Here is a 7,892-nt window from a genome sequence, read left to right as displayed (position 1 = left end):
TTTTTTGCAAAAGTTACATAATGCTGGTATCATAAAAGGCCCTTAGTGTCGAAGGTGAAGCAGCTTCAGTGATCATTTCGATCTGTCACAATCAATCACACTGCATTTAGGTTTGGAGGCCACACTGGAGGTTGAAGTCTCTGAACAGCTGCAGTCTCTTCCAGCTCCTTGGTCTGTGTTCGAGTTCAGGGCAGACGTTGTAAGGCACAGAAAAGGCCCGCTGAAGCAAGTTCACGCTGGTTCTCATTCAGAATCAAAGACCAAAGGAAAGTACAAGTCCACAAGAGGTTAAAGCTGCTCACTGTGCTCCTGGCTCTTCATCACTGTGTCGTAGGATGGAGGCGGCTCCATGGTCCAGGGTGGTGGGGTGGAAGGGAGAGGGGGTTCGGGCTCAGGGTTTCTGCTCACAGAGTCCTCTGACATCTCCCGACGAATTCTGTCCAACCTCCTGAAGAGAGACAGTAATGAAGGCAATGAGAGATGTACTCTTCAACTCCTTTCAGTGTTTACGCTGCACCTGATATTGTAACTGCTAACATTTCTAACACATCAGCGCACACACAAACATTTCAGCAGTCCCACTGGACAGCTGGGAGCCAACTCTCTCCAGTGATTACAGTGTAACACACACTATTATTTATTATTTTTTAGTGCTTAAAGGTAAACTACTTCGAACAGTAATTACATTTCAGCTTCAACATCTTCATCTTTCAACACTTCAACTCAGTGTTAAACTTCAGTGCAGTTACACGGGTTAATAATAATATTAATATAATAAATAAGACTATTAATTATACATTTGTGGATGAGTCTGATGCAGTTTTACAAGCTTTTGTTCACATCCAGGAATAACATCAGCATGTCTTCGATCAATGTGAAACCTCCTAGCAACAGCTAGAATCAATGAAGTGAAACAACACGGCAATACAGTCGTATAACCAGACTGCTTCAACTTCAGCTCACTTCAGTGCTTTCTTATCTCTCTTTTATCATTTGATTAATTCAGAAGGCTCCTGCTCTTAATACAGTCCTCAGTCCTTCAGCTGTTCCTGCAATTAGACCTTTTCCAGTGATGCGTTCGGCGCCGACGAATCACCTCACGTTTCCCTTCGGAAAATGGCTTCTCCAGTTTCCACAGTTTTTAGTTCCCCTGTGATGGTTTTGTTGTATCAAACTAATTCTTCAAACTGTTTCAGCCGTTCATCATCTGCCTGCAGCTCACATTTAAAAGATAGTCCCCGCTTAGAAATTCTGATGTGTATGATAAACTTTGTCAGTGCCTGGTTGTAGAAAAAGTGTCGATGATGGAAACTGTGCTTCTGGTGTCTTTCATACCATCGAGCAGGATAATGAGCAGAGCACGTCTTGTTTAAATTCACAGCCTATCGTAGATTACCTCAGACAATACCAAGGGGGAGTCTGTCAGCCACATGCATTTGTGTCCGCTGTTTTCTCCATGACCTACTTCTATAATCAGTCTATAATCAGGAAATCTGTTGCTAGATCTGTTGCTAAAGCAATTCACTGCTCTTTGTCAAGCTTTGCACTGTCCAAGAGATCTGTTCAACAAGACCTCTGTCTGCTTGTCTCCCTGAATGATGTGTTCTGGCATTTCTAAATGTGTGGACTTACTTATCTCGGCCAAACCAGGAAAGTTATTGTTCTTGGATGTTTCAAAGGAGCCAGGAAAATGTCTTTTATATTAACAGTAAAAGGACATTTTCTTAGCCTGGTGTCCTCTTGTCCAGATGTTTAAGACATGCTGTGTAAGTGAGCAGCATGGATCTAGGTGTGACAATATCAGCTGATCCACCAATTTGGTTCCAGACTTAAATTTCTTAACATGCAGTGTTACCCAGTCAAATCCCTCTACTTTACCCTGTGGCCTTGTTGAGGGGTCCGGATGCCTGTTTTTTTTATAATTAAAACAACAAGAAAACAAAAAAACAACAACAAACTATATGTTTCTGTTCAACAGATGTTGTGCATATGTTCCTCTGTGTGTGTACCTTTGTATGGCCAGGGCCTGCTGCGGGCTGAAGCGTGTGCCCGTGCGGGGGTGCAGGAGGAAATGTCCGGGCACTGCCACCTGGAGATTCTTCATGGCCATGCAGAGTCCACTGACCAGTAAGCCTATGCCTCCGAGGCTCACAAACACCCCAACTCCAAAAAGTGGGCCTGACCTCGCCCAACAAAGAACCATGAGCCCCCCAGCAGTCATTAGCAGGATGCCCAGACAGAGCAGCATGCCCTTGGGAAGTGTCATCTCTGGTTCTAAGAAGTGACTTGTTCCAGTTACAGCTGCAGCTCCAGTTCAGCAGCAGCAAGTCTGCAGGAGAGAAAAGAAGAAGAGAAGAGAAGAGAAGAGAAGAGAAAGAGAAGAGAAGAGAAGAGAAGAGAAGAGAAGAGAAGAGGAGAGAAGAGAAGAGAAGAGAAGGTCAGAACCAGCATCCAGAACTACTACTGTGTGTGTGTGTGTGTGTGTGTGTGTGTGTGTGTGTGTGTGTGCGTGGGTGTGTGAGAGTAACATATATGGAGAAAGAGGTCAGAAAGGAAAAGGAAACTGACTTCAGGGGATTAGTAACACGAATGTACTGTGAGCAACATGCACATCACCGCTGCGCGTGTGTGCGTGCGTCTGTGCGCGTCGCGATAAACATCATCGATCCTCTCTCTACCTAAGAGGAAGTTGTGGCCAGGAGCTGTTCAGCAGCCGCGTTGGCTGAAAGCTTGACCATCTCTCCTTTGAGTGGGATCAGCTCTCTCCTCATCGTGCCCCTATGGCCTCGTCCTCCCGCGCCCTCAACAACTCCGGGAACGACCGTGTCTCCGCTCCGGCTCCGTGGATCGTGCGACGCCGCGGCCGCGCCTCGGACATTATCCGCTGCTCCGCCGCTTCGCTTTCTCTCCCCGCGGGAGAAGCATATCCGGGTCTGGAGTGATTACGGCGCCGAAAATCAGTCGGATATGAGCTGATGTCGCATCTGGCCACAGCAGCAGCCGCAGTAGATGTGTGTGGTGTGAGGAAGTGGTTTTCTGTGAGGAAGGGTTTTCAGTGACGAGGAATGGAGGGCAGGGCGGGCGCACGATCTGAACACTGTCACTTTGCCTGTGTTTGGGCAAAGCAGTTTACTCAATGAAAGAATGATAGTCCCCTGTATAAGGCGATAAGCACTGCAAAACAAAACAGAAGCAGGCAGTTTGTGTTTTAGTCTACTGGGACTGTTGAGGAACAGTGGCTGGTTTAATGTTACTGTAATGATTATGAAGAAGCTGGAGAGATGTTCACTAACTGCATGTACAGTGGCAAGAAAAACTTTGTGAACCCTTTGGAATTTCATAGTTTTCTGCATGAATTGGTCATAAAATGTGCTCCGATCTTCATCTAACTCACAACAATAGAAAAACACAGTCTGCTGAAAACAATACCACACAAACATTATGTGTTTTCATGTTTTTATTGAACATAACATGTAAACATTTACAGTGCAGGGTGGAAAAAGTATGTGAACCTTAGGACTTAATAACTGGTTGACCCGTCTTTGGCAGCAATAACCTCAACCAAACGTTTCCTGTAGCTGCAGATCAGACCTGCACAACGATCTGAAGTAATTTTGGACCACTCCTCTTCACAAAACTGTTTTAATGTAGCAATATTCTTGGGATGTCTGGTGTGAATGGCTCTCTTAAAGTCATGCCACAGCATTTCAATCAGGTTGAGGTCAGGACTCTGACTGGGCCACTCCAGAAGGCGTATTTTGTTCTGTTGAAGCCATTCTTTTGTTGAATTACTTGTATGCTTTGGATCATTGTCCTGTTTCATCACCCATCCTTTGTAGAGTTTCAGTTGGCAGACAGATTGTCTTATGTTTTCCTGCAAAATGTCTTGATAAACTCTGGAATTCATTTTTCCATCAATGACAACAATCCGTCCAGACCCTGAGGCAGCAAAGCAGCCCCAAACCATGATGCTCCCTCCACCATGTTTTACAGTGGGGATGAGGTTTTGACGTTGGTGTGCTGTGGCTTTTTTTCTCCACACATAGTGTTGTGTGTTTTTTCCAAACAACTCAACTTTGGTTTCATCTGTCCACAGAATATTTTGCCAGTAGTGCTGTGGAACATCCAGGTGCTCTTTTGCAAACTTCATTATTATGTACATTTTTTTGGACAGCAATGGCTTCCTCCGTGGTGTCCTTCCATGTACTCCATTCTTGTTTGATGTTTTCAATGCTTCTTGAAACCAGTAAACCCAAAACTGGTGTGTGTTTTTAAAGGGCAGGACATCTTTTAGCAACACATCCAATATCATTGCACTGATTGGACTCAAGGTTGGCTCACTCCTGGGGGTTCACATACTTTTTCCACACTGCACTGTGAATGTTTACATGTTATGTTCAATAAAAACATGAAAATATATAATGTTTGTGTAGTATTACTTTCAGCAGACTGTGTTTTTGTATTGTTGTGAGTTAGATGAAGATCAGAGCACATTTTATGACCAATTAATGCAGAAAACCATGAAATTCCAAAAGGTTCACAAAGTTTTTCTTGCCGCTGTAGTACTCACACATACTCTTTAACCTTAAACTCACAAGTTCCTACTAAAATATATACTTTACCATTTACCTCACCTGTTCTTATAACTACTAGTTATTAGCAGATATTTTTGGATAGCTGAAAACAATAATGTGGCCTATGGGCCTAGAAACATTTAGATTTTCATACAAAAATTTGAACAGAAAACAAATCTGAAACCTCTGTCTTCATTTAAGGATGTGTGGAACATTGGGACGTTTGGATTTTCAAAAGGCGTCACATTTACTAATGTCCATCGCTGCAAGAAAAACAAAGCACAGTTTAGATGCAAGGTTTTTTTTTTTTCTTCTTTAATGAGATTGTAAGCCAGCAGGGTGTTTATGTAAAAGTTGGGGGGCAAAAAGCTTCTCTCAGAACAGAACAGGGTTCAGATTCTTCATAGAAACCTTTCTCCTCTTTATCTGATATTCACAATCAAAAGTCAAAAGTCTCGAAATAGTCGAGGAAACTATTTCACCACAAAGTTCATTTACCTTCTCTCTAGCTATCAATCATATTACATGATCTTTAACAGCAAGGAAAATTAGGAAATTCAACAAAGAAGTAATACAAGAGTCCATTAACAACTGGGCAAACGTTCAGTACTGATGAATGATCATGTGATATGCTCAAAAGCACCAGAACAGCAACTGAATGGATCTTGTGGTCATAATAAAGTTATAACGTCTGTACAGTGTCTGCTTATTAGTAAAGTTGTTTGTATAGTGAAACTATAAAATGCTGAGTGACATATTGAAACACAAAATATGGTCTTCTAATTACTGCATTCTCTCAGAGAGAAGTAATCCCAAATCAGTTCTGCATAATTGTATCCACATTTCCTTTCATCGCGGTTTTATTAAATAAAGTTAAACACAGACACTCAGTAATTGTAATCATGTTGCAAGAACCTCCCTTGAGCTGCCTTTTTCAAGTTTCCAAGGGTAACTCATATCATCCACAGAAGCATGCATATTCATAGATATGGAAATAAAAAAGCGACATGACTGATTGTTGGTTATTATGTGATTCATTTAAACTCTCCTGAGTAGCTGGAGACGGTAGTCCTTGTGCTTTCGAAGATCATAATTAGTATTTGGAGGTTAGGAAGGCTCTGGGGATCCTCCTTTTACCACTGTTAATTCAATGTAACAGTCCTTACATGAGTGTGAAGGCTGATAATATCATCCATCACAATCTTCTACAAACATTCAACTGTAATGTGATGCCTTTACTTGTTCAGGAAAAAAATAGAAACAGTCAGCTGCACAGCAGTTGAAGTACACCAGAAAATAAAAAAAGAAATAATATTTTTTTCATTCTTGTTTTTTTTATATATTACTTACAATGAATAACATATGTCTATACCGTTTTTCCCATTTTATCAATCACATTAAAATCAACTTATAGCAAACACAGCATGCTCAAGTTAGGCAAATCACCTCACTTTTAGTTGTTTAATTATGTATGATTGAAAAAGTTCATGTTCTTATCACTGTCTGACCCACTTTGATCATTTTTAGGGACTGTGGCTGAGGACGTAAAGCAGCTCGGCCAGTGATTGAATCTCCGTCTCCTCCTGTGTGTGTATGTTAAAAGCATCTATTAAATAAAAAGTCCACTGGGACGTGTCTGTAATTCTTCAATAGTCTTTACAAGAGACCAAAATGTAACATAAAAACATCTGTGTTGGCCAGCTCTCAAATCTTTAAAGCTGTAGATTCCCACTATAAATGTCTCATGAGTCTATTTATCTTTTGCACATTTGTATTGGAGTCTACAGCATGGATAGCAATTGGTGACTGGAGGGAAGGAAACACCTTTCAAAAATGTACACATTACAAAGCACTTTAGTAGGAATACTATAAAATGTATATTTTCTATATTTTAATTTTAATAAAATACAGTTAATAAAGATAGGCTGAGACTAAGTATGTAATTACATTTTGATCTTTTCACTCTCATTTCACATGACATATAAACCAAAACAAAGTCAATGAGTCTGAATTCGAAGGAGGCATCGAAAGCATCTCTTCACAATAACATGAGTTTTGGAAAATATTTCTGTGAAAAAGATATTTGAAAAAAGTTACATACTGTAGCTTTAAGTTAATTTTATCCTTGATTAGGGCTATGCCATTTCATAATGATCATTATACATATATTCATTATAGAATATGCCACCTAGTGATAATTCTGTGAAGTTGTTTTAATGCAATACTGATAATATACTTGTAATGTACTGTATGTATTTCTTTGCATATGTGCTGTTATGTGAGCACTTCACTATACAGACGACAAACACAGAGGAATCCTGAGTTTGAACATTGAAGAAGAAGAAAGCTAATTCTGAAAAAATAAAAACTTCCTGTCATTTTGAAATGGTTCAGCATCAAATCAGAAACATGTGATTTACAATTTGTGCTTGAAACCTGAACCAAAAACAGGCGGAAATGTGAATAGAATTTGTTCCACCTACTCAGACTTAATCAGCACAGATGTGACGAGGAGATTATGGCGGAGGTTACACCAAGAACAGTAAGAAGCTCCTTTAAATCACAGGGGTTTTATTTACCAGTGGTAATGCCTACGATAAAAGGAGAGTGGAAACAAACTAATTAAGGCATTTTGTTTGGATTGGCAATTATTATGCCAGTCTTGACTGTTGACAAGGAGAGATTCACAACATACATTTACCACCTGTGTTGTGATTATGTTTATCAGCCTACTTAACTTAGTTCTACTCAGTATTTGATTATGGCCAGATTTATTTTTTTTATCCCTGTTTCTATCGCATTGTTTGCTGATGTGAGGCTATAAATATATTTTTGACCAGTTTTGTAATATAGTTTAGAAGTCTACAGTATATCGACCATCCTTATCCTATGATGTTGGTCCATATTTATGATACAGGAATGTGGTACCAATTTTTAATCTAGAAAGCAAAAACTTATTTTCCTGTCCGGAATACCAACCAATCAATGCAATTAAAGAGCCTCATGTAGGTAAGAGACTCTAATTCCCCCTGTATAATATTTGTCAAGACACAATAAAATTGTGGCTTGTAGTGGCCGCCCACTTTATAAACATATAAAGTGTCTTGGTGCTTTTCTTTGGTCTGTTAAGGCTAAAATAATCTCCCTTTAACTTCACCATATACAGTATTTGGTTATGTGCTAACACCTGTATTGTAGTTACAGACGACATGGGGAAAACATGCTGGGTCCAAAGAAAGAAGCATGCTTCAAGTGTTCCATAAAGTTACGTGCGGTCAGAAGACAGCAAGAAAGAGTCTGAGTGATCCCAGTAATGTG

Source organism: Anabas testudineus, chromosome 4, assembly GCF_900324465.2.
Source record: "Anabas testudineus chromosome 4, fAnaTes1.2, whole genome shotgun sequence".
Classification (NCBI taxonomy): domain Eukaryota; kingdom Metazoa; phylum Chordata; class Actinopteri; order Anabantiformes; family Anabantidae; genus Anabas; species Anabas testudineus.
Note: the sequence above shows the minus strand (reverse complement) of the source record.